Source organism: Scomber japonicus, chromosome 3, assembly GCF_027409825.1.
Source record: "Scomber japonicus isolate fScoJap1 chromosome 3, fScoJap1.pri, whole genome shotgun sequence".
NCBI classification, from domain to species: Eukaryota; Metazoa; Chordata; class Actinopteri; order Scombriformes; family Scombridae; genus Scomber; species Scomber japonicus.
Genome location: NC_070580.1, coordinates 36,492,453 through 36,518,414, shown reverse-complemented (window position 1 = coordinate 36,518,414; position 25,962 = coordinate 36,492,453). Strand labels below are relative to the sequence as shown.

At 37.7% G+C, this 25,962-nt stretch overlaps 1 long non-coding RNA gene across 3 annotated transcripts; it reads right to left on the bottom strand.

Annotated features, from left to right (window-relative positions):
* Positions 1-24,120: 24,120 nt before the first annotated feature.
* Positions 24,121-25,731, bottom strand: LOC128355906 (uncharacterized). 3 transcript variants are annotated; one of them, XR_008321145.1, is made up of 5 exons: positions 25,696-25,731; positions 25,355-25,494; positions 24,700-24,799; positions 24,411-24,475; positions 24,121-24,250 (listed from the first exon to the last, which is right to left on the bottom strand). It is a non-coding gene; the product is annotated as an uncharacterized LOC128355906 (long non-coding RNA). The 3 variants fall into 3 exon arrangements; XR_008321146.1 differs by having other exon boundaries at positions 25,395-25,494; XR_008321144.1 differs by lacking the exons at positions 25,355-25,494; positions 25,696-25,731 and adding an exon at positions 25,077-25,181.
* Positions 25,732-25,962: the final 231 nt, after the last annotated feature.

Below are 25,962 nucleotides of genomic sequence, written 5' to 3'. Positions count from 1 at the left end.
CGAGCGGCTGCGTTCTGTACCAGTTGGAGTTTGTGGAGAGATTTCTGCGGAAGACCAAAGAGGAGAGAGTTACAGTAGTCCAGGCGGGATGTGATCAGGGTGTTTACCAGGATAGTGGTACAGGTTGGTGAAACTACTGTCTATAAGCATTGCTTATAGACAATGTAGATTGTCCACCGTGTCAAATACCTTAGATAGGTGAACAAAAAGAGCAGCACGACAATATCGTTGACAACTTTAGTTGTTGCTGTCAAAGTGTTGTGTGCAGATCTGTAGCCATACTGGTGAAGATTTATATTATTGAAAGTAGATAAAAACATTTTCAATTGACTATTAACAAGCTGCTCTAATATTTTAGCCAAACAAGGCAGTTAAGAGATTGGGCGATAATTATTTAACCCGTCCACAGGACCACCTTTGTGGAATGGAGAAACAAAAGCGGTTTTCCACGTAGTTGGAATACTTCCAGTTACTAAAGTTAAATTAAAAATATGCATCAAAGCATAAGTTATAACAGCAGCAGCTAGTAGTAAAAGTTGTGGATCCAACTGATCAGCCTCCTTAGACTTTTAGGACCAATGCCACACAGGGCTTCAAATACTTTGTGAGCAGAGAAGGGCCTAAACGAGAAACTACAGGGCCTAGAGCTAACTGAGATAGCATCACAAACTGAGTCAATAACTGATAAAACAGATTTCTCAAAGAAATAGCCTCCAGCAATAAAGTGCTCGTTAAAGGCATCACACTGTTCTTGTTTGTAAGAAATTTTGAAAGAGTCACTAGTTACTCGGTTTGGTAATATTGAAGTATGAGAATTAGATATGGTCTTAACAGTCTTCCAAAATTTCACTGGATTTCCACTATAATCCAGTGAAATCCACGATGCTTTGGGCCTTACAAATCATAGCAAGACACTGATTGCGTAGTCGGTGAAAATCTTGCCAAACAGATCTCAAGCCAGAAGCACAAGCTTTGCTCCAGGCAGAATCTCTGACCCTTAGCATCTTTGAGATATCTGAGGTGAACCAAGTATTACTTCTATTTTTTACTCTTAAGTTTCTTAAAAGGGGCATGCTTGTCTGCGACAGAATTAAAGGCTCTAATTAAGTTATCTAAAGCAATATGAGGTCAGGGATAGAAGCAGAGTACGAGATGTCACTGAGATATAAGTCATGCAAGAAGGCTTGATCTACAAAATGCTTACAATTTCTTTTAACAATTATTTGAGCTTGAAATTTCTGTAGTCTAGTGTCCCTAATGCAAGCAATTGGACAGTGGTCACTGAAATCAATTAGAAGAACATCACTAGCTTTAAATTTATTAGGCATATAAGTTAAAATAATGTCTAAAAGAGAACCACGCTCAGGATTATTTGTGTTAGGCCTTGTTGGGGCAGTGATTAATTGTTAGATTAGACATAGGTTTTTTAAAGCATTTGACACTGTACTGCCCTCGGTATATGTGCTACTTGACAGTCAGATAAACACCTTCCTAACATCAATACTCTGAAGACAGTTGTTCCCCTGTCCACAGGTTTATTGGCGTTGCAAGGAAGGGTGAAACTAAAACATATAAAAAAGCATAATCAACACTGTGCTTTCTTTTAACATGTACAGATCTACACAATGTAAATATAACAACTCTTCAGCATCTTTAATATGAATTAAATCCCCTTGTTTTTTACTGATACAGGTTTTATGTATTTATTGTATATTTAGCTTCAAATGAAATATATGGCATCATATTTTAACATGCAATCAATTACCGTTAAAGGTTGAATATGTAGAATATTTATTAAAAGCTATATTTAAAAAAAAATATTACACCCACGGGGGTTTTGAAGGGTACAGAATGAAAGTATTGCTTTTCCATAGAAAAGAAAATTTAGTCTGAATTAATATTTTTAACATTTTTTGACGGGTTCAACAATGACATTCTGACACGTTCTGTGTACATTGTACCAGCCAATTAGTGGCGGGAATCGCGGGTTGCCAGGGTTGTCTGTAGTTCCGGTGCAGCTACTGTAGACTGGCACTGGGTGAAATGGAGTTGTAAACAAGCAGAGCCGTGTTGGACTTACTAAAACCAGCGTTTTTTGCTCTCAAGTACAACTTTTCATCACAAAACTTCGAAGGTAAGGCAGAATATCTGTTAGTCGCTGTAAATAAGTGGTTGTTTACCTTTGTATTGTTTGGCTGCTGGTTCACTGAGTTTTTAGCGCAATAATAGTGGTACTGTTGAACTCACCAGGGTCTTAGCTTTCATATGAGATGCTATTTGTTTGTGTACCATGAAGTATCAAAACGGTAGCAATGGAAATGTGGAGAGTGGGATGACTTTCTGACGCTATTCGAATTTTGATATTTGATCATTAATATGCTTGGTGTTTGAGTTGTGTTTGCTGTGTGTAAAAATGACGTGCTTGTAGCGGAGTTTCTCCTATTTAATCTGATGTGCAGTATGACTGTATTGCTACATAATTAGGGCAGCATTTTATGCCTTTGCTGCGGAGAGCCTCAGGGTCCCCCAATTGGGGGGACCTTGGAGTTTAACAGGTTCAACTGCTAGTCTGCTACTCCCACTGCCGTTACAACTAACGTTGGCAACGTTAGTTCCGCTATATGACCATACTATATTTTGCCAGTGTATATACATCAGTTTACCCATCTCTATATTCATTATCACCACACCACTGCCTGACAGCTGTCTTTGTGCAAACCTTTGTGCAGTCTCTCCATCTCTCCATCTGCCTTCAGCCTCACTGTCACTGCTGTGGAAACTGCTGGTCTGCTCACGCCGATCAGGCTACAGAAACAAGCAATCATTTTGAGTTGGGCGCTAGCTAGCTAATCGATTACACACCACTCAAAGAAAGACTTCCAGTTGAAGACTGGCTAACGTTAAATACTGTTGTAAAATTAATTGGTCGAAATTAGTCGTTACCCTGTATGATTCATCACTTGACACTCGGGAATGAACCTGGCAACCCGACTGCTGGAATTATTTTTGGTTGTTGCGACTACGATCTCGAGACACTTGATGGCGGTGTTCTGCTCATTCTCCAAATTCAACCTTGAATTTATTTATTTATTGTAATTGTTCTTATATGAGCTACCAATGGCCTAAGAACCGTGGAGTTATCAGCAGGGATGGGCAGTAATTCTAATACATGTATTTAAAATACGTATTTCAAATACAAAATACTATTTTGTAATTTGTATTTTATTGAAACTATGACACTATGAAAATGCCTTCGTATTTTCTATCAAAATACTTCAGTGCTGTGTATTTTTGTATTTTTTCAAAATACTATAAAATACTTTCTGTGAAACACTGTGATGACATCTATCTATCTATCTATCTATCTATCTATGTATGTATGTATGTATGAAATCTCTCAGTCTGTCTGAGGCACCCTCGCATGGTCAAGCCCCTGTGATACTGCTCTCAGCCACCGGGAATTGTTGGCGCTGTTTCACACTTGCTATGGGCATGCACATTGCACACGCTACGTGTGGGCGTTTAATGTCCGTTGCTGGACTGATTAGACATCGTCTGAATGCAACACTGTTTGAGAAGTTAGTTGTGCTTAAAGGCATCAACTGAGGACACACCACTAGCTCAGGTGGCTAAGGTTACACATTCTTCTTTGCTCACACAAGGACAGCACAAGCTTTGATAGCAACACTTGAGTTTGCTTTTTTTTTCATTTTTCTGTTTTCATTTTTTTTCTAGACTTTAAATGTGTCGATGTTCTCTCACCTATGAAATATTTCAGTGCTATGATGACTTGACAAGATAATTTCGTACCTCAAACAAGGACATTTCCAACCTCTTGCACATTTCAAATAAGAAATGATTGATAATGTTATAATTATTGGCTTCTGACTAATTGACATTGATAGAGGTTGTGCACACACCAGTTTCATACAAAATGATTCAACTGTGATGAAACTCACCATAAGTTTAGTAGTGATGGTGTTAAATAACTGAAAATGTTAAAATGCTAGTTTATATTTCTAAATAAATCATCAATTTGGATTATTTGTCTTTGAGTTTTTGTCACTGATTCATAGTGGGCAATCTATTACACCGAGAGAGTAAATAAGCATACTTAAGGAACATTTCTCAGGGCAGAGGTTTATATTAGGATGTCTCTAACATGAGGGGTCAGCATATCTAATCTGTTGACTGATTATGGGAGGAGTCTCCTGCTTTCAGATGTTTTTCCAGTTAGTGTACAAGTGAAAGGATCAATGAAAAAGGCTATTGGAGAAAGGTTGTTTAAAAAACTGCCTTGGGGAAAGAAGTATTTTGTAGTATTTTGAAAATACAAAAATACAGTATTTTATTTTGATACATTTTTTCGCTGCTGTATTTTGTAGCTTTTTTTGATACATTTTTAAGGTGGGTATTTGGTATTTTATTTGGAAATATATTTTTGATGTATTTGTACCCATCCCTGGTTATCAGCAATAGAAACACAGTAGATTTCTAGCATCAAACATCACAGAATGTAATATTATCCCAAAAATAATGATCTGCAATCACAGATAACAATAAACAATCAATATATACCCAAGATGCTACCAAAGGCATAAGATGTATGCAGATGTTGCTGGATCAGCTCAGATACAATAAAACAACAGCTCTCTGTGTCATGCTCACTTACTTCCTGATTACTGGTCACATGACATAACTTCCTGTTATTGACATCCTGTGCTTCTTAGAGTGACCGCAACAAAAAAACAGAAACAAGTCTTAGTTGTAACAAAACAGACACATCTGATAAAAAGTTTAAATTCAGATCGCCTAATAACACAATTTCGTACTTTTCATGGGCAGATATTAATTTAAATAATTTTTCAATAGCACCAGACTTTGCAGAATGTGGACAATAGGCCCCTATAACAAATACATTTTCACAATTTGCAGTGTTTCCTAAACAGACATTTAGTGCTAAATATTCAGAACATTTAGGCCTAGTTATAGACTTGACAACAGTGACAGAAAGGCATTTACCCATAATCCCCAGACCTTTTTGTTTGAAGTCCAATTGAGACTGTAGAGTTACTGTCTGGGACAGACCTATAATCTGAACCTGGTCTTAGATTACAGTAAGCTTTTGAAGAATAGATATTAGGTAATGATATAAGATTGTTACTGTAGAGTCTTTCAATCAAGACTACACTTGTTCAGACGTGTGTTTTGGGCAACAATAAAAAAACATGTCCAATACGGTGTTTATCTTTGAGTGCGATGACCCATTTATTTTCATTTAATTATTTTGAATCATGACGTCACACTGCCACACTGACACGGTCAAAAACTGTTTGCCCTCCCCTTCACACACCGTGCTCATTACCTGGGGTTACCTATATGCATTTCCGGTGCTGTGCACCAACCACTGAAACACAAAAAACATCATATACACAGATATGGTCCACAGTATAACAAAAAAATAGAAACAAAAATAAAACAAGAAAAAAATGATATGATGGGACCAACAGTTAATGCCACTTAATACCACTCAGTTAAAACTGAGTCAGGAGTTGAAGACTTAATTAATTTATTAGTATTACTGTGTAGAATCAGTGTATTATATTCATAAGTTCAATGAGAAAAACCAAAACTGCAATATTGTAGATAGATGAAGCAGCGCCAACAGAAACAGGGCTGACAGAGGATTTAACATGGGTGAGAGTTAGTAGAGGAGACAGATCCAACACTAACTTGACCCGCACTGTCAGGGACAGGGTTATGGGACACTGGGCAGGGTCTAGCTGGGAAAAATATCATTTTAGACTGAATGCAGTGATTTTGATGATATTGTGAATCAGCCTGTTGTTCTGCATCCATGTATGCAGGTTAAAAAGGCGACTAAAACGCTCTGAGCTTTTTGTCATAGCAGGAATTGGGCCAGACAAAACACATTTTCCAAGGCCCTCAACTGACCAAAGACATTTCACATCACTTCTGAGTGGAAATCATTTAACCATTAATAACATTTACATAATGGCTTTTTAAGTAAGAATTCAGTTTAAACTGCTTTACTCCAAACAGTTTAGTTCAATAAACAGATTAACAAAGTTGTGTTTTTCTAGTATTACCTGTCTGCTATGTTGATGATATCACAAACACTCTAACATCATTATGTTTTCCTTTTGTCTTTTCTTAAACAGGTGGAATCATCAATGGTGAGTCCTGATTATGATGACATCACTGTCTCTACATTTTACACCTGCTGTAACTTTGACTCCTACAGACCTCAATCATTCACTAACTAGAAAATCTATAACTGTGTGAAACTGATTAGGATCATTCTTCTATTTTGAAAAAGAAAATATTCATTTTTGAGCATATTGCCTTTATTTACATGTTAACTGGCAGAGATGCCGACATGAAACAGTGAGAGAGAGGGGAATGACCTGCAGCATAGGTCCGTGGCTCCATTCTTCTATTTTTATATGAGTCTAAATTCACATATTTTCTGAGTGGAATCATTTATTCACTAATAACATTTACATAATGGCTTTTTAAGCAATAATTTAGTTGAAACTTCTTTACTCTTTACTACATATGTGTTATATGCTGAGATTTTATCTACATATTGTAATCCAAATATATTTATAAGTAGAGAAAAGAACACCTCAATATTAGTTTAGTTTTTACTCCAAACTAAGTTGTGTTTTTCTAGTATTACCTGTCTGCTATGTTGATGATATCACAAACACTCTAACATCATTATGTTTTCCTTTTGTCTTTTCTTAAACAGCTGCAGTCCCAAGTGAGTCCTGACTATGATGACATCACTGTCTCTACATTTTACACCTGCTGTAACTTTGACTCCTACAGACCTCAATCATTCACTAACTAGAAAATCTATAACTGTGTGAAACTGATTAAGATCATTCTTCTATTTTTATACGAGTCTAATTTCACATCACTTGGAATCATTTATTCACTAATAACATTTACATAATGGCTTTTTAAGCAATAATTTAGTTGAAACTTCTTTACTCTCTTTACTACATATGTGTAATATGCTGAGATTTTATCTACATATTGTAATCCAAATATATTTATAAGTAGAGAAAAGAACACCTCAATATTAGTTTAGTTTTTACTAGGGCTGTCAGCGTTAGCGCGTTAATCGCGATTACATTAATGCAATCCATAACGCGTTAATATTTTTTAATCGCATTTTAATTTTGCAAGCCTTTTTGTCCCTTCTACTCCCCCGTAGACGGCTCCTCTAGCTGTAGCGCTATGCTTTGAAGTGGCCTCCTGCAGTAAACCTACCGCGCTGATGGAAAGTAAGAGAGCTACTGGACTTTTGAACGGCTTGTTTAACTTTAAAACACTTCCAGACTGTTCAGTTGACAAGTCAAAAGTAAAATGCAACCTGTGTCAAACGGAGTTTAACTACCACCGGAGTACGTGGAGTTTGAGTTAGCACCTCCACGCTAAACACCCAGGTGCAGCCAAGCCAGCCTCAGCTCCACCAAAGGACCATTTTGGAGTGTGGGAGTCGCAGCAGAGCCGTGATTGATTCCCAGTTAAGACACTCTGGTAAGAAATGCTTTACATTATGGGCTTAAAACTGCCTTGAAATGTAAAATAAGAGGATTTAAACCCTTCAACAGGCAGGGATGGAAAATGAGATGTAAGTAAAATATTTCCACTCATATTTTTAATATATTGTAACGTCCCTCAATAAAAACCGAGACGTTAGCCGGTTTAGCTGGCTCTTTATTCCTTTTTATTACACAGGCTATTGTGGGCCGTAGCCAACACCAAAACAACCAAACCTAATGTAGTAGCTCCTTAGCCACACATGTGCTGCCGTCTTCTTCTCAGAGGCTAACAACAACAACACACCTGCACGCTGCAAGTCTCACTCTCAAGACGCGTTCACAGACACTCGGGAAAAACAGCACTTTAACTGAACAGAACAGAAACTGGCTTCAACTCTCAAATTGTATAACACAACACTGTTTAAGGGTTAAACATGCAATTAAAAATGTGATTAATCGCGATTAAAAAAATTAATCGTTTGACAGCCCTAGTTTTTACTCCATACAGTTTAGTTCAATAAACAGATTAACAAAGTTGTGTTTTTCTAGTATTACCTGTCTGCTATGTTGATGATATCACAAACACTCTAACATCATTATGTTTTCCTTTTGTCTTTTCTTAAACAGAGGAAATCAGAGGTGAGTCCTGATTATGATGACATCACTGTCTCTACATTTTACACCTGCTGTAACTTTGACTCCTACAGACCTCAATCACTCACTAACTAGAAAATCTATAACTGTGTGAAACTGATTAGGATCATTCTTCTATTTTGAAAAAGAAAATATTCATTTTTGAGCATTTTGCCTTTATTTACATAGTATCTGGCAGAGATGCTGACAGGAAACGGAGCGAGAGAGAGGGGAATGACCTGCAGCATAGGTCCATGGCTCCATTCTTCTATTTTTATATGAGTCTACATTCACATAATTCTGAGTGGAATCATTTATTCACTAATAACATTTACATAATGGCTTTTTAAGTAAGAATTCAGTTTAAACTTATCTACTCTCTTTACTACATATGTGTTATATGCTGACATTTTATCTACATATTGTAATCCAAATATATTTATAAGCAGAGAAAAGAACACCTCAATATTAGTTTAGTTTTTACTCCAAACAGTTTAGTTCAATAAACAGATTAACAAAGTTGTGTTTTTCTAGTATTACCTGTCTGCTATGTTGATGATATCACAAACACTCTAACATCATTATGTTTTCCTTTTGTCTTTTCTTAAACAGATCAAATCAGAGGTGAGTCCTGATTATGATGACATCACTGTCTCTACATTTTACACTTGCTGTAACTTTGACTCCTACAGACCTCAATCATTCACTAAGTTACATAATGTTCATAAAACTCATTCACTTCTTACAATGTGAGAAAGTCATCAGTTAAACTAAAACAGATTTAGCGCTAGCTCTAATGTGTAGCATTGTGATATATGATATAACTGCCTTTGGTCTCACAGATGGAATCTAACAGTTGTAGCTGCCACATGTTTGAATGTAAAGTGAAGCTTCATGTTTTTACTGACAGAAGAACAGCGCTGCCCAGACTATCACTAGCTTTACATACTAAACATAAATGTATTATTTTATGACGCGTCCTCCCGCTGTCAGTCATAATTTTTGCAGCTCAATATTTACAATAATCTCCACAAATGTGAATATTAACAGGACCGCCCCCTACAAGCATTTATGAAGCCACAACCAACGTATTTGCACTGAAAAATAACAACATTCGCACTACATCATGAGAAGCTCGACCAGACATTTCTCACTGACACAATGTATGAACCAAGAGGAGTGAACATGTTTTATAAACTCAGTTATTCATATTTCATCACAGTTTTTATATCATTGATCAGTTTTTACAGTATTATTGAAAAGAAAAGTTTGGACTCAACTTAAAGTTCCTCAAATGTTTGACTGAGATAATAAACATGAGTTTAACAGGCTGAGTAATCCTCCTCATGACAGTAAACTGATCTTTGATATCACTGGAGTGTCTCTTTACAGGAAAACTACAATTATTTAATTATTTATTTATTTATTTATTTATTTATTTATTAGGCTGAATTTGGTTCATATAAAATATTTGATCAAACTTTTAATGGACTTTATTTTGTAGGATAAATTGAGATGATAAACATGAACAAACGTGTAGTTTTAGTGAAATAAAATAATGCTCTCCTTCCTCTGTGAGAAAATAAAAGCTCCAGTTAAATGTTTGATCAGCTGCTGTCGGCTACTAAAGAAGAACTGCATCACACACACACACATTTATCGTGTGTGTGTGTGTGTGTGTGTGTGTGTGTGTGTGTGTGTGTGTGTGTGTGTGTGTGTGTGTGTAACATGTAATTTACAGACTCTGCTCCTACTCAACAGTGTTTAGTGACGTAGCCAGTGTGAACCAACAGTGTGGGCCATTTGTTTCCACACAGCTTTTTTTTCTCTTTAAGGTCCCGGTAGCTGGTTAAATACTCGTCATAGAGAAGTCAGAGACTGTGACCATCAGCTTTTCATCTGTTTACTGTAAAGTTATTTCAAGTAGCAGAGTGGAGTAATGTGAATGTGCAGCAGCTTAAGACAGGATGTTTGTGAAATCTGACACTGTGCTTTATTTTTCCTCCAATCAGTTGTGTTCAATAAACAGAGAAACACTTTTACCTGTCTGCCATGTTGATATCACATCAACTCTCTAACTTCATTATGTTTTCTTTTTTCTCTTTTGGGTTTCATCTGAAAAGAACAAACAGGTGAGTTGTGATTTTGGTCAGTGATCTCTACATGTGCATGTTTGTGCTGTAAGTTGTGAATATGATGATAAAAATGTTGAATGAGTAAAGCTCAGTGTGTTGAGCTGACTGGGATCATTCTTCCTCATGTACGCTGAGACTAATATACATATACATGTTTTTATATTTGTCCAAAGGTAAAGTGCTCCATAGTTGTGGAGGCTTATAAAATGTTATTGTTACCATTTCATAACACAAGTCTACAAATGAAAAGAAATGAAATCTCAGGCACACAAGCACACAGACAGAGTCAGTTAAAGTCCAATAATAGGCAATTTAATAACAGGCAGGCTTTGTTAAAACAGTCAAAAATGGGGAAGACAGACGGGACACAGTCTTTAGCGGGGATCCCAGAAAGCTGGCCAGTCTGTGGTACCCCTTTTTGTAGTCTCCACTTTGGTTCCAGGGGTTCTGTCCAAAGAGGAAGGGGAAAGGGGGCAAGGTGGAGTCGGACAACGAGGGCGTGGCTACAGGCTTAGTGCACTCAGCAGTCAGCAGGGCGCTTGATATACTGGCAGTGTGTTCTGGTGAGCCGGCTCTCGAGGTGCCTCAGGACAGAAGAAAACACAGAGTAAAAGCACCAATTCTATTCTTCACTGCAGTGTGTGCAAATCTGCATTGTTTTACTCACCTCCTATGCACAGGCGTGGCAATCCACTCAGCCAGTGTGTCTTTTGTTGACCCTTTCCATCTGGTGTCCTCTTCCCGTCTCTGCTCACTTCTGCCAGCCCAGTCTCAGTCCTGCTCTGAGTCCTTTTATCTGTGTTGGGAGGTGATTGCTACTTGGCTACAGGTGTGCCAATTTACTGCAGGGGGGGTCCTTCAGACACTCAGGACAGAAACACTTCAAATCAATGAATTACACGAAATCAAAACAATACAGTGCAATAAAACACAAAGATCTCTCCTGGTCACTTTGTGACATTTACACCACCGGTCAAAAGTTTTACAACACCCCGATTTTTCCAGTTTTTTATTGAAATTCAAGCAGTTCAAGTCCGCAAATAGCTTGAAATGGTACAAAGGTAAGTGGTGAACTGCCAGAGGTTAAAAAAAAAGGTAAGGTTACCCAAAACTGAAAATTATACAAAAACACTTAAAAATGTAGGTCTTTCCTACAGAGAAATTGTGAAGTCAAGGGATCAGTGAGTACAGTTTCCTTCACCATCAAAAAGCATTCAGAAACTGGGTCAAACTCTGAAAGGAAGAGGTGTGGCAGACCCAAAGCCACAACAGAGTCAGAAGACAAGTTTCTGACAACAGTTTCAAGCACAGCTTCATAGTGGTCGTAGTAAACAGGAGGAAGCATGATGATCTGGGGCTGATTTTCTGGATCCAGGGTGGGCTACCACAGCATTGTGCAGTGATGCCATGCACCCTCTGGTATGCACGTAGTTGGTCAGGGGTTCATGTAAAGTGTAAACATGAAATGAGTAAATCTTGTCTTCACTCATTGCTCTGCAGTGAGGGTCCAGATGACAAACATGTTGACATGACAGATTTCCACACATGTGCAGATCTCAGGTACGGCAGGAGTGTAGCAAAAGTCAGCTGTAAAAAGCCTAAAGTGGAGTGACAGGACAGTGATTGAAACATCCTTCCTACTGAGGATCAACACGTGTCAGAAACAGCAGGATGCTACAACAACATGAGCCTCCTCACTACTGTGACCAAAAGCAACCTCTGAGCTGTGGAGCCCAGCAGGAGGAAACTGCTCAGAAGATGGATGCTAATATCACTGTGGCTGCTGAGAGTCATCTCACTGCTGTTTGAATCTGTCAATCATTGGAGATTTTAGGAGCATGCACACCTTTAGTTGTTCTCTTTGTGTAGGTTATGATGTCTGAACATGATGGACTCTTTGATTCTGACTCTTACTTTACCTTTTATCTGTTTCAGGGCTCACACCTGGAGAGATTGCTGCTATAGTTATTGGTCTTGTTGTTGCTGTTGTTCTCGCTGTGTACAGATGGTGGTATCGCATCATAAACTGTTTAATGAAAGGTGAGTTTAACTAATGTTTTGTGTCCATATAATCATAATGAGCAGACAACAGATTCTTTAGAAATGTTTGTAATATAATTTATTTATTAATATATCATGTTTATTTTTAAACATTTGTTTTTATCTTTCATACAAAATCCACCAAGTCTACATGAATCTATTATTGAATACATTAAAATATATCAACATATACATAAATCTATTTCCAGTTATTGTTCAAGCTGACAGTTTTAATATCATTCAGCTTCATGTTTTTCATCTGAATCAGTTCATACATTTTAAATGAACAGCTTTTTGTTTCAGGTCAGTTCATCATTTAAGTGATATTTTATTTTATTATAAATAAACATTAACACTGTAATAAGATAATTATATTTTCTCTGCTGCACAAGAAGCTATGATTCACATTTTACAACAGTTTTTATATTACTTTAGTGGAACAGGAAATACTGTGTACATCTCAGACAACACATTACAGGACTTCATTTTTATTTTTGTGGTTCAAGAAACTTCAGAAATTGAAGGTTTGTCCAAACGTGTTGACTGTATGTGTCTCTGTCATGATATGAGTCAGAAATAGTGTTTGCAGTGGTGAGAAGTTACCAAATATTCAGTTCAACTATTTCAGTGTTTCTCTGTTTTTGCTCCTCTGAAATATGATCATATACAAGCAGAGACAGGCTGAACAAAAACATCCCAGTATTACAGCTCATGTCTAATCCTCTAATTGTTCTTTACAACGTTTCTTTTATACTTTGTTCACAGTTAGAGCAAAGCCGTCTGTCAGGATACTTAAACAAACACAGCGTGCGGCACTGCTGCAGTGTGAAGTTCGAGGAGCTTTTCCAAAACCTGTATTACACTGGCAGGACGGAGCTGGAAACATCCTTCCTGCTGAAGAACCTGAGGTGACAGTAAGAGGAGGACACTATGACATCATCCTCCGAACTACTGTGAGCAAGACCGACCACTATCGTTGTGTTGCTACACAGAAGGAAATCAACCATCAGACTGATACTGAGACATACGTGCGGTTCCCTGGTGAGATTCTTATTAATTATATTTAAATATTTAAATGATTTTAATAGTTAAAATGTTTTTAGTTGTGAATAAATGTCAGTGTGTACTCAGACTGAACACAAAGTGAATGAACTCTGTGACTCCACACACACACACACACACACACACACACACACACACACACACACACACACACACACAGTTCCTTAGTTACTTTTGGAGGTATAATGCATCATTTCAGTGCAGACCATAAATCTGATCTCAGCGCCACTAAAAACAAGTAAATAATCAATGTTTCCCATTAGTTATATAAACTAAGGCTCTCCTGCTGAGAAAGAGCAGAGTATGAGAAGTTAACGTTAAGAGGCGTTCGTATGTGCGACAAATGAGAATGTGTCGCGCTACTCGCTTGAGTTTGACGCGTGATCATTTTGTGATAATAATGTAAATTCACGTCATCGCACAAGTAGCGAGCCCGCCCGTTTTCACTACATAACAACATTGCTTCTTCAATCATCAACCATGGCTGAGATCACTTCTTCTTTTCTCTCATATATGTCCCTGAAGCTCTTCCATTTCCTGTGACACACATCAACTGACAAAAACACACATAAACTGATGAATCTAGTAAACCAGTAACTTTATGCTGGGAAAGCCAGCTACATTTTTTTTGTATACATTTTTTATTGATGTATAGGAGACAAAGAGACAATACAACAATACAAACACACAGTGGTTATTATATAACAGTGTTATAACCAGTGTTGGGAAGATAATTGTTGAACATGTAATAGTAGTGTAACTATTTCAAGTTAGTAACAACATAAGAAAACTCAAAGTTTTTAGTTATTGATGATTTTATGATTGTATTTCTTATAACAGCAGGAAATGTGTGCTAGTGTTTAACTAGGTCTTCTTCTAGTTACTAAACATACTTTGTTAATGATACTGCGCTCTGCTAACTGAGCTGCTGCCTCGTGCTGTATTCACCTTCTGCTCTGCTCCTGCACTCCCTCCCAATCAACACAGCTCAATCACACTGACCACATACCTGACCAATAACACTACACTACTAAACCACATCAGTCTTGTGAGTGAACTCTCACCACATTCAACTATTTACCTTCAAAATCTACTTAAAATACATTTATATTCTTTATACCTGAAATCTCTTTATTAATAATGTTTGTGTCTCTATTAAGTGTTATTAAAACAACTTTAGTTTCACTTTCATTTCTTTCTTATGAGGTTTTCCTTTCTTCATAAGGCACTAAATGTATTTAACCCCTCATGTTCTCACAGGGGAGACATAACTATGTAGATTACCAATATGTGTTCAGTTTATTAAAATATTGTCTGTTTGTAAATCTGCTGCAACGTTTTCAGACGTGTGAAAAGCAGCCGGTCATCTCAGCTGTTAGCAGCCCGACTCTGAGATGATGAGCGATCATCTGAGGGAGAAAATGATCCCATGAACTGATCTGTGCAGCTTTTTGGTGATTTAGCGCTAGCTCTAATGTGTAGCATTGTGATTTATGATATGATTCCCTTTGGTCTGATTAAATCTAACAGTTGTAGCTGCCACCAGGGGCTGTAAGGGGAGTTATGGTCAGTGAATGGTTAGGAGGACTCTAAGGGCCCGTGACTGACAGGGGCCCTAAAATATATGAATTAAACTAATAAACTAAATATTTATTAAACTAAAGCTTCACTTTTCTTGTTTCTGGCTAAATGGAACCATCCAAAGCCTCTGTAGTGCCCAAACACCCCCCTCTTGTGACATGAAATGGTTCAGTCCTGTCTCCAAACCAGGCAGCACTGCTAGCAGTGAGTTGTGAGTGAGGAGGAGCTACAAGAGCAAAATGTCCCAACAGCTTCATCAAATCAAATCAGGGCTCCAAATGAAAAGAAAGAAAAGAAAGACAAGAGAGAAGTGAGAGGGCCACAATATGTCAGCCAATGTTTCTTAAAGGTGGGTTTAGTCCATGAGTGGAAATGAACCTGTTAGTTAAACTTAGTCCACAGTCAAACATTCATGTAACATTTGCTCCCCAAATATTAGTTACTGCTAATATCTTCACACAAGATTCAGAGTGTTTGCATTTCTCTCCTCTTTTATCTGACATTGAATCAATGCAGGTCAACTTTTAGCAGATATTCATACTAACTCACTTCTTCCTTCTCCTGCTGCCTGGACCAGCACATGGAAATAATTTATAGAGTGTAAAACACTAGAATAATATAATAATGTGAAAAATAAGAATCAGAGAAAACTAAATGTAAAAGATAAAAACAGATAAAACATAAATAGATGTAAAAAAGTGAAATATGAACAAGTGTAAGTATGATATGTGCAGAGCAGAGCAAAGGATTTGTTGAAGACAATGTGCCAGATGACAAGAAACAAGAAAAGTTTCTTGTTATAACATAAGTTGATATGTTGCTATGACAACAATCTTCCATATGTCTGTCTTAACCTGATTATTCTGCATGTAGACATACTGATTAATACATGTTTTTGTCTTCCAGAGACAACAGTCATCAGAGTGGAAAAAGGAAGTGACGTCACTTTACCCTGTTCACTCAACACAGAGGACATTACTAACAAGAAGTTTGAGTGGAAGAAAGATGTTCGTCAGGTGTTCCTGTATGATGCTGGAGATTATTCCAATAACGTCGGTAAAGGTCAAGATCAGCAGTTCAGAGGACGAGTTAAACATTTTCCAGATAAACTGAATTCAGGCAACGCCTCCATAACCATCAGAAAGACGAAAGTGGCTGACAGTGGAGACTACACCTGTGAATTTCCAGATCAGCCAAGACAAATATTCCACATTGTCCTTGTTGTTGGTGAGTACTTTGATAAAACACTTATTTAGTGATGTGACTGGTTTCAGAGTCCCAGATGGACTCAAGTCAAATAGTCAGAAACACATCTGGCAGGGCCTCGTCCCCACAGCGCTGCAACCATGTATGGAGTGATTCCCTCTTTATCAAACAGATAGAGCAGATAGAGAGAGTTAAGCCAAAGCAAAGGGAAGTTACAGAGTTACAGCAGCCAAGTTACACATGAATCACATTAGTAACAACATAAGAAAACTCAGTTCTTAGTTATTGATGATTTTATGATTGTATTTCTTATAACAGCAGGAAATGTGTGCTAGTGTTTAACTAGGTCTTCTTCTAGTTACTAAACATACTTTGTTAATGATACTGCGCTCTGCTAACTGAGCTGCTGCCTCGTGCTGTATTCACCTTCTGCTCTGCTCCTGCACTCCCTCCCAATCAACACAGCTCAATCACACTGACCACATACCTGACCAATAACACTACACTACTAAACCACATCAGTCTTGTGAGTGAACTCTCACCACATTCAACTATTTACCTTCAAAATCTACTTAAAATACATTTATATTCTTTATACCTGAAATCTCTTTATTAATAATGTTTGTGTCTCTATTAAGTGTTATTAAAACAACTTTAGTTTCACTTTCATCTCTTATCATTTCTATCTTTCTTCATAAGGCACTAAATGTATTTAACCCCTCATGTTCTCACAGGGGAGACATAACTATGTAGATTCTCAATATGTGTTCACTTTATTAAAATATCACCTGTTTGTAAATCTGCTGCAACGTTTTCAGACGTGTGAAAAGCAGCCGGTCATCTCAGCTGTTAGCAGCCCGACTCTGAGATGATGAGCGATCATCTGAGGGAGAAAATGATCCCATGAACTGATCTGTGCAGCTTTTTGGTGATTTAGTGCTAGCTCTAATGTGTAGCATTGTGATATATGATATAATTCCCTTTGGTCTCACAGATGAAATCCAACAGTTGTAGCTGCCACCAGGGGGCGCAGTAAGGGGGTTAGGGTCAGTGAAAGGTTAGGAGGGACTCTAAAGGTCCGTAACTGACAGGGGCCCTAAAATATATGAATTAAACTAATAAACTAAATATTTATTAAACTAAAGCTTCACTTTTCTTGTTTCTGGCTAAATGGAACCATCCAAAGCCTCTGTAGTGCCCAAACACCCCCCTCTATTGACATGAAATGGTTCAGTCCTGTCTCCAAACCAGGCAGCACTGCTAGCAGTGAGTTGTGAGTGAGGAGGAGCTACAAGAGCAAAATGTCCCAACAGCTTCATCAAATCAAATCAGGGCTCCAAATGAAAAGAAAGAAAAGAAAGACAAGAGAGAAGTGAGAGGGCCACAATATGTCAGCCAATGTTTCTTAAAGGTGGGTTTAGTCCATGAGTGGAAATGAACCTGTTAGTTAAACTTAGTCCACAGTGACTAAAAGTTTCTTATTATAAATCTGTAGTCTGAGATCTCAGCAGTGTTTTCTGTTCCACTAAAGTAAAGAAAACTGATCAACTTATTGAATATTTAGATCAATGATCAGGAAAAGCTGATCACTGCTTTTCTTTCCATCACACTCGTACCTGAGCTGCTGTCGGCTACTAAAGAAGAACTACAACACATTTGATGGTCAGTTTTTCATTGTGGCAGCTTGAGACTGTTGATCAAATGTTTCTCACTGACACAATTAAACTGTGATAACACAAAGGCTCAGACATGCTGCACAAGAAGCTATGATTCACATTTTACAACAGTTTTTATATTACTTTAGTGGAACAGGAAATACTGTGTACATCTCAGACAACACATTACAGGACTTCATTTTTATTTTTGTGGTTCAAGAAACTTCAGAAATTGAAGGTTTGTCCAAACTTGTTGACTGTATGTGTCTCTGTCATGATATGAGTCAGAAATAGTGTTTGCAGTGGTGAGAAGTTACCAAATATTCAGTTCAACTATTTCACTGTTTCTCTGTTTTTGCTCCTCTGAAATATGATCATATACAAGCAGAGACAGGCTGAACAAAAACATCCCAGTATTACAGCTCATGTCTAATCCTCTAATTGTTCTTTACTACGTTTCTTTTATACTTTGTTTACAGATGAAGCTCCAAAGCCGTCTGTCAGGATAGAGCAATTTAAGTTCAGAGCACTGCTGCAGGGTGAAGTTCGAGGAGCTTTTCTAAAACCTGAATTACACTGGGAGGACGGAGCTGGAAACAAACTTCCTGCTGAAGAACCACTGGTGTCAGAAAGAGAAGGACTCTATGACATCATCCTCCGAACTACTGTTAACAAGACCGACTACTATCACTGTGTTGCTACATATGGGGAAGACGACCAGACGACTCGTGCTGAGACATATGTGCATATCTCTGGTGAGATTCTTCCTCATTATATTTAATATTGAAATGATTTTAATAGTTAAAATGTTTTTAGTTGTGAATAAATGTCAGTGTGTGCTCAGACTGAACACAAAGTGAATGAACTCAAAGACACACACACACACACACACACAGAAACAGAGAGAAACTCACAGTATTAAAACACAAGTTATTCCAGATCACTCTATAATATACTGTATCAGATCTGAGTCGAAGAGATAACACATCATTATTTAACCTGAAACTGCTGTAAACTGGAGTAAACTGCTGTAAACTGCTGTAAACTGGAGTAAACTGGAGTTATAGTGTGTTTGAACTCCACTTGTTAAACTATGATGAGTGATAACATGAATCAGTCAACATCTCAGATTTGAAGTAGCTGACTAAAAATGACAGAAATTGATGTGATTTACTTGAAGTTAACGTTTGGGTAGTTAAGATTAGGTTTTCCTTTCTTCATAAGGCACTAAATGTATTTAACCCCTCATGTTCTCACAGGGGAGACATAACTATGTAGATTCTCAATATGTGTTCAGATTATTAAAATATTGTCTGTTTGTAAATCTGCTGCAACGTTTTCAGACGTGTGAAAAGCAGCCGGTCATCTCAGCTGTTAGCAGCCCGACTCTGAGATGATGAGTGATCATCTGAGGGAGAAAATGATCCCATGAACTGATCTGTGCAGCTTTTTGGTGATTTAGTGCTAGCTCTAATGTGTAGCATTGTGATATATGATATCATTCCCTTTGGTCTCACAGATGAAATCCAACAGTTGTAGCTGCCACCAGGGGCTGTAAGGGGGGTTAGGGTTAGTGAAAAGTTAGGAGGACTCTAAAGATCTGTAACTGACAGGGGCCCTAAAATATATGAATTAAACTAATAAACTAAATATTTATTAAACTAAAGCTTCACTTTTCTTGTTTCTGGCTAAATGGAACCATCCAAAGCCTCTGTAGTGCCCAAACACCCCCCTCTATTGACATGAAATGGTTCAGTCCTGTCTCCAAACCAGGCAGCACTACTAGCAGTGAGTTGTGAGTGAGGAGGAGCTACAAGAGCAAAATGTCCCAACAGCTTCATCAAATCAAATCAGGGCTCCAAATGAAAAGAAAGAAAAGAAAGACAAGAGAGAAGTGAGAGGGCCACAATATGTCAGCCAATGTTTCTTAAAGGTGGGTTTAGTCCATGAGTGGAAATGAACCTGTTAGTTAAACTTAGTCCACAGTCAAACATTCATGTAACATTTGCTCCCCAAATATTAGTTACTGCTAATATCTTCACACAAGATTCAGAGTGTTTGCATTTCTCTCCTCTTTTATCTCACATTGAATCAATGCAGGTCAACTTTTAGCAGATATTCATACTAACTCACTTCTTCCTTCTCCTCCTGTCTGGACCAACAGACCCGACCGCCCCGACCGCCCCTGGTAATGGATCAGCCCAAGACGGAAATGGAACAGGTGAGCAGCATTGTGTTGAATGAGATGTTACTTGGTGTAACTGAAGGAGATCTGTGGGAATTTCTTATTTATTTCTATTATGAAGAAAAGAAAGAATGATTAAATACTTTTAAATTATAAAAAAGAGTTTGTACACTTAATAAAAAAAAATCTTTTGTTCATTATGTCATTATATTGGTAGAATCATTAACTGGTAGAATGTGACGTCTTTACATGGGGCCCAAAATTTCTGGCAGCGCCCCTTTTGGACACAATGTAGTTCATGTGTTTTATTTACTGAAGAACTTTTCTTAAATATAATTGTGTTTTCTCTCCTGCAGACGTTACTTTCCACCTCTGAACACACACACACACACACACACACACACACACACACACACACACACACACACACACACACACACACACACACACACACAGAAACAGAGAGAAACTCACAGTACTAAAACACAAGTTATTCCAGATCACTCTATAATGTACTGTATCAGATCTGAGTAGAAGAGGTAACACATCATTATTTAACCTGAAACTGCTGTAAACTGCTGTAAACTGGAGTAAACTGCTGTAAACTGCTGTAAACTGGAGTTATAGTGTGTTTGAACTCCACTTGTTAAACTATGATGAGTGATAACATGAATCAGTCAACATCTCAGATTTGAAGTAGCTGAACTAAAAATGACAGAAATTGAAGTTAAACTGTATTTTAAAGAAGTTACAGCAATAATAACATTAAAGTAAATGACTCAGTGATGTTTGTTATGTAGCATCATCTGATATTTCACTCTCACTCTAAACTGTATTAATGCACATTATTCTTAAATCAAACATTCCTCCATAAATGCATCTAGAAAGATTCAAACCAAATCAACAGCTGATGAATCTTTACAGTTAAAACTAGCTGTTAGTTTTCTAAGTTATTTTACAGCTTATGATGATGTAATGATTTCTACAAAAGGCTCCACTCACTCTAAAACTAGTTAGTAGTTAGTAATAGTGTCATAGATTTATAAATGGTTATTTAGCAATTTTGGATGTTTTAAATTATAAGCTCTCGTTATGAGGGGCACCACCTCCACATTTATGAGGACATATTGATTTACTTAGTTAATGAGTTAGTTAATTAGGTTTAATGAATCAATAAAGTTTGATAAATCAGTCGAAATTCTGAATTCGTGGCTGTAATGTTCAGAGTGTTTGCATTTCTCTCCTCTTTTATCTGACATTGAATCAATGCAGGTCAACTTTTAGCAGATATTCATACTAACTCACTTCTTCCTTCTCCTGCTGTCTGGAACAACACATGAATATAATTTATAGAGTGTAAAAGACTAGAATAATATAATAATGTGAAAAATAAGAATCAGAGAAACTAAATGTAAAAGATAAAAACAGATAAAACATAAATAGATGTAAAAAAGTGAAATATGAATAAGTGTAAGTATGATATGTGCAGAGCAGAGCAAAGGATTTGTTGAAGACAATGTGCCAGATGACAAGAAACAAGAAAAGTTTCTTGTTATAACATAAGTTGATATGTTGCTATGACAACAAATTTCCATATGTCTGTCTTAACCTGATTATTCTGCATGTAAACATACTGATTAATACGTGTTTATGTCTTCCAGGGCCAACAATCATCAGAGTGGAAGAAGGAAGAGACGTCACTTTACCCTGTTCACTCCCAGAGGACATTACTAACAAGAAGTTTGTGTGGAAGAAAGCTGGTCGTCCGGTGTTCCTGTATGATAACGGTCAAGATCAGCCGCTCAGAGCGCGAATCTCACGTTCAGATCAACTGAACGCCTCCATAACCATCAACAATACACAGGCGGCTGACAGTGGAGACTACATCTGTGAATTTCCAGATCTTCAGCCAAGACAAATATTCTACGTGAGGCTTATTGTTGTCGTTGGTGAGTACTTTGATAAAACTCTTATTTAGTGATGTGACTGGTTTCAGAGTCCCAGATGGACTCAAGTCAAATTTGTCACTTTCCAAAACCTGTTAAATACGTCCAGCTTCATGCAGTGATTGTTCAGGTGTGTGGAGGTAAGAAAGAGAAACTTGTCTCTCAAACTCCTGATTTTAACATCATGGATGTCTTGAAGGGGAGACGCTATGAAAGTGTGCGCTGTTATCACCATTTAAAGGATGATCACGTCTATAACACCAGGCTTTACACTCAGTTCAGAGCAGATATAAACACCTTCACAGTCAAGTCTGTGAACACACACACACACACACGCACACACACACACGCACACACACACACATCAGCAGTCAACTTTGTGTTCAGTCTGAAACTCACAGTATTAAAACACAAGTTATTCCAGATCACTCTATAATATACTGTATCAGATCTGAGTAGAAGAGGTTGTCACTACCCGATGTGAGTCGCCTACCCGATGTGAGTCTGACATGCGCAGTAGCGTTTTCGATCGTCCGCCATCTTGGACGGTTATGTACGGCAACTCCGCTTGGAAAAAACGCCCCCAGACTCAAAACGCGATAAGCGAAATAAATCAGTTGTATAAACATATAAATATAAATAAAATAAATCAATCGTATGAATGTATAAATATGAATAAATATAAATAGTTTGGTTGTAAATAGTTGTCAGAGGTTAAGAGTAAGTATACATATCATGGAACTATCTGGAAATCAGACATGGAAATAAAATAATACAAAGTAATAGTAATAATAATTATATCTATCCACTATCTTATCTATCTATCTATATTTTTATTGATATATTTATATTGTATTATTTTATTATATACATATATAAAATAGATAGATAAGATAGTATATATATACACAATATATATCTATATATAGATATATAGACTATCTTATGTATCTATATATAGATATAGATAGATACACACTATCTTATGTATCTATCTTTTTATTTATATAATATTATTTTATTATATATATGTACATATAGATGTATTGTACTATAAACATATTATATATTATATATTTTTTCAATTGAGAATGGTATAAACTAACTGAAGTTTTTAACATTACATTACATCCATTTTACATTCATAGAGCTTTGATTTTGGAACAGTTTTGTTAATGAAAAAGAGGCCAAGATTTATCTGATGTGTGATGTGCACTCTTTTAGACTTTGTTATAGACACAGGTACCATCCTTTCTAGTTCTGTCACAGCTCCTCCACTCACCTGATGGACTTCCTCAGCTGTTGTTTTGATGCAGACAGATATTTAAACTGTGGTATGCATGCCTCTGTTTGACACACTATTACAAGACCATTTCAAATGAATGAATGCTCAAGCCAATACTGAAAGTTTGTTAACTTTTAGTTTATAACTTTGAAGGACCAAAGAATTCCATTTTGAACATGAACCAAACATTTTAATCTAAAAATACAAAAATGTGTTTCCATCAAATTGATGTCAGAGATGGAAAAACAAAAGACAGAGCTTAAACAGTATTGTCAAAGAATTTAAATCTTGAATTTTAACCACATGCTTTATAAAAATAATATAAACAATGGAGGAAAAAAAGACACATGTATGTACATAGCTATATGAAAAATTGTGCATATATTCAAGTAAAGACAATTTTATGTAATCACATAAGAAGTTCCAGATGAGGTGGTTCGGGCATCTAATCAGGATGCCTCCCGGACGCCTCCCTGGTGAGGCGTTCAGGGCCCGTCCCACCGGTAGGAGACCCAGGACACGCTGGAGAGACTATGTCTCTCGGCTGGCCTGGGAACGCCTCGGGGTCCCCCTGGAAGAGCTGGACGAAGTGGCTGGGGAGAGGGAAGTCTGGGCTTCCCTGCTTAGGCTGCTGCCCCCGAGACCCGACCCCGGATAAGCGGAAGAAGATGGATGGATGGACATAAGTTATGACTGTACTCTTTAATTTAAAGAGACCCAACATTCTCCCCATGAGCAAGCACTTGGCGACTCCGTAACGGGAAGAAACCTCAGGCAGAACCAGGCTCTAGGTGGGCGGCCATCTGCCTTGACCGGTTGGGGTTGATAGAGAACGAGAGAGAGAAAGACTGAAGCAATCTGAATCTGGAGCATACAGGTATGTAGGTGCTTAAGGCAGAAGGATGATTGTCAACAGTGCAGTCTCCCGATCATCTTCATCTTTTCCTGAAATTGCACAAAGATAACGATATTAGTACAACAGATATTATAGTAAACTTGAAACTATATGGCACTGTCTTTTAAACATGTGTCCACACACCCAGTAGATATTACAGTTAATAAAACAAATTAAGCAGCAGTTCTACCTCATACTAGTTAACTTTACCTCAGTGTCTTGTGTTGGGATGCTGCACTCTCCTCTCAAGAGTTTCCTTCCCTGGAACTGCACCTCTTGTCATTGATGCCGTCAGTGTTGAAAGAAAAGAAATGTTAGAAAAATGGTTGTTGAATACAAGGTGAAATGTTACTTCAAGCTTTGTGTTCAAATGCTAATTCTTGTATCATTCTCACTTGGGTAGTTGTTATTTGTTGGAAGTAGTAGAAGTTTTTTGAAGAAATTGAAGTTAGGCATTGATCCCACAGACAAAGTACAAACTACCAAATCAGCTTCTTACCGAGAGTGGAGACTGGAACGATGTCATTTAAACACAATTGACGTAGATGTCCAGCTCAGATTTGATCACTCTCTCCTACACAGTCCTTTAGACTGTTAATCTGAAGTAAGACAACAAGAAATTGAAAATAAGATAAGTTAGGCATTGATCCCACAGAGAAAGTACAAACTACCTAATCAGCTTCTTACCGAGAACAGGTGTCATTTAAACACAATTGGCTTTATTGTGTTTGCCATAGATGTCCAGCTCAGACTTGATCACTCTCTCCTAGTCTTTTAGACTATCAATCTGAATTAAGACAACAAGAAGATGGAAATAAGTTAAGTATTGTGTTGATCCTACAGACAAAGTACAAACTACTGACATCAGGCTCTTACCGAGAGTGGAGACTGAAAGGGTGTCGTAGATGGGGAGGCAGGTACTTGAGGAGGATGATGAGGATGACTTTACTGTATTTGGCGTAGATGTCCAGCTCAGATTTGATCACTCTCTCCTAGACAGTCCTCTAGACTGTCAATCTGAAGTAAGACAAGAAATTGAAGTTGGGCATTGATCCCATAGACAAAGTACAAACTACCAAATCAGGTTGTTACCAAGAGTGGAGAATGGAACAATGGCCACACCAACAGTTTAGCAGTATACTGAAAACACTTACGTTTCTGTCTGTACTACGGCCTCAGGCGATTGATATTCACCTTCTGCAAGGACCCAGTGTTCTTTTGGATGGTGGCCACGCCATTTTCTGACATATCAAGGACTTTGTAGGGGCCTTGATGCATATGTTTCAGGCCATGCCTGAAAAGGAGAATGTCATCACCTGTGTTAATTTCTACTGTTTTGCAGCGCTTCCTTTTGCGTGCTACGTAACAGCTCTTTTGCTTCTCCTGGGCCTTTTCTATGTTGGCAAGAAGCTATTGGCCAAAGCCACAAATAAAGTAAATAACATGAAACACAAAAATACAACAACTTCAATACATGAGCTTTGTGCCTCACTACCTTTTCATTGAGGTCTGTGATTGTCCTCATCCTCGCTTCCAGGTCGTTCCAGCCGAGAGACATAGTCTCTCCAGCGTCTCCTACCGGTGGACGTCCGGGAGGCATCCTGATTAGATGCCCGAGCCTCCTCATCTGGCTCCTCTCAACACAGAGGAGCAGCGGGTCTACTCCGAGCTCCCTCCGGATAACTGAGCTTCTCACCCTATCTCTAAGGGAGAGCCCAGCCAGCCTACGGAGGAAGCTCATTTCAGCCGCTTGTACCTGCGA